The sequence below is a fragment of the Rhinichthys klamathensis genome, unplaced genomic scaffold, assembly GCF_029890125.1.
Source record: "Rhinichthys klamathensis goyatoka isolate OS25496 unplaced genomic scaffold, OSU_Roscu_1.1 h1tg000123l_1, whole genome shotgun sequence".
Lineage (NCBI taxonomy): Eukaryota > Metazoa > Chordata > Actinopteri > Cypriniformes > Leuciscidae > Rhinichthys > Rhinichthys klamathensis.
In genome coordinates, this window is record NW_026606660.1 from 9,211,108 (window position 1) to 9,213,634 (window position 2,527).

The 2,527-nt window shown below is 36.8% G+C and overlaps 1 non-coding gene across 1 annotated transcript; it reads left to right on the forward strand.

Annotated features, from left to right (window-relative positions):
- Positions 1–1,719: 1,719 nt before the first annotated feature.
- On the forward strand, positions 1,720–1,802 carry trnal-uaa (transfer RNA leucine (anticodon UAA)). The gene has a single exon. It is a non-coding gene; the product is annotated as a tRNA-Leu (tRNA).
- The last annotated feature ends 725 nt before the right edge of the window (positions 1,803–2,527 follow it).

Sequence of the window (2,527 nt, forward strand, 5' to 3'; positions counted from 1 at the left end):
TAACTTTACATAAAGACTCAACTTTACAGTTCACAGAAACATAAAGACATAGAATCAACAAAATACACTCACGGTTCGAGGTGCGTGGCTGAAAAAGATTTACAATTTAGTCACGAGACAGAAAACAGTGATGGGTAAATCATAAAAAATAATACATACTGATGTTTATGCAATTGTTTCCCTGCAAAACTATGTCACAGCTCCTAGAGGGAAAGAGATTTTACAAGAAATATAAAGAAATAAAGAAGAAATATTGTTTCTTTAATAAATAATGATATGGAATATAACAAAAAATGATGGAGAGTCAATCCATGAATTGGGCAAATGATCTAATATTGCATTGTTGATGAGCATGCACTTAACCGAATCATAGTAATACAAACTGTATGTATTTTAAAATCTAATGGTAGTGAAGCAACTTCTGTTATTGGGAACCTATATAATTAAAAAGCTAAGCAATGATAAAACAATCAGTTTCCACTGACATCGTCTGTTCTGATGTTTTAATTCACGACCTGACTAACAGCTTAAGATTTCTTTCTCTTTCCTGTTCGGTTTTAGCACCCCATTCGTCCAGCACTGAGGCAGAGGTGTTTACTGTCTGCTCCAGGTGCTGTTACGAGGGCCAGACCGGGCCAGGCCCGGGGAGAGCGAGGGGCCACCCTGGATAGCATAAACAAACAGACCCCAGAGAGCCTGCTGTTTTGATAATGTCCATGATTAGCTCAGGTGCTGGGTTATGACCCTGCCGGACCCACAGGCCTGACGGGGGCTGCGTGTGTTTTCCTTCTTCTCTGACATGGAAAAGATGCAGCTGCTTTTACTAGGCCACAATTTAAACCAGAAGCCCCTGACAGGACTGACTGAAGGGAAATTGTACATTTTTGGCTTTTAGTCCATGTTTATTAGCTTATTTATGCTAATATCCACCTAAATGCTGACAAAATAAATTTTTGGCAGATTCAAAAAGCTTTTTTATTTCACTGAAAAATTGTCAGAAAGACTAAATATACATGTTTTGGTCCAATGTATTGCTTATATATACTTAACAAATACCACATACTGATCTAATGGTACAACAATAAGACAGTTGCTGAAAGTCAATAATTGAATAGCCTACAGTACCATCCATCAACACCCTCCTGATGATGAATCCTACACAACTGAATAGAGTGAATAAAGTGTCTTCATTGGTTTTATAGCTGTCAAGTGTGTGAAATCATTTAGCTATTTTAAAAACATGAAATGTCGGCAACACTTTGGTTTATGGTTCAATTCTCACTATTAAAGTTACTAATTAGCATGCATATTACTAGGATGCTGGGTGTTTATTAGTAGTTATAAACACATATTAATGCCTTATTCTGCATGATTCATATTCAACATATTCTACATCCCTAAATCTCACCCCATACCTAAACTTAACAACTACTTTACTAAATATTGGTGGCGCTGCTCTTAATAAGGTCTATATCCTATAAGGCAGTATTTTAAACAAATTCAGCAACACAATTCACTATTGGAATACAGCAAATCAGTTTTACAGGAAATATTGAAAGAACGCTCTCAGAAGCAATATGTATATTGATAAGCAGTAATTAAGAGGCAAATTTATTGAGGCAAAAGTCGTAGTTAATAGTTAGTTAATAGAATTGGACCTTAATCTACTGTGTGACAAAAATGTTGGCAAAAAAACCTGTGTGACATTAGGTTGTTGCAACCAGGATGGCCGAGTGGTTAAGGCGTTGGACTTAAGATCCAATGGACAAATGTCCTCGTGGGTTCGAACCCCACTCCTGGTAGGTCAATGTGAATTTTAAATTGACTATAGTAATGCGGCAGTACTAAAATTAAATTACATTAATGCTGTTTGTATGCAGTTACTAACAAGCTTGTTCCTCAAAGTGTTCGTATCTCAAAATGACCAGGATGGATGAATGGTTAAGGCGTTGGACTTAAGATCCTATGGACAAATGTCCTTGTGGGTTTGAACTCCACTCTTGGTAAAGTTGGTAGGTTGTTGCCTTCTTTGAACAAAAAAATTGGTTTGAACCCCACTCATGGCAGAAGCATGTTTATTTTAAAGGGAATATAACTAATGTATATAAGACATAAAAGCTAAGTAGTCACTATACAAAGATTTGACAGTGGAATGGAGTGACTGACCAATCAGTTAAGACTCTCTGGAATACTTGATTCTGATTGGTCAGTCCTCAAAAATGATAAGAGTGCACATATGCCTTTAATCGGGAGTATTTTAACTGAAATGCTGCAAGCCATGCTCGTTTTCTCTTGTCAGTATTTGGCATAAAATGCAAGGCATATGGTGCCGTACACAGACATTCTTTTCAGATTTGCTGGTGCTCAAAACACGTACTTTCCAGGAACTTCTTCAGTTTATTGCTGTGCTTGTGCCTGTGGCAGCCAACAACAGGACAGCTGAACCCTGCGCTCATTTGAATTTTTAGTAATGTTCAAAAAGTTTCTAATTAATTCAGTCGCATGAAATTTTAACAATAAATTCCAA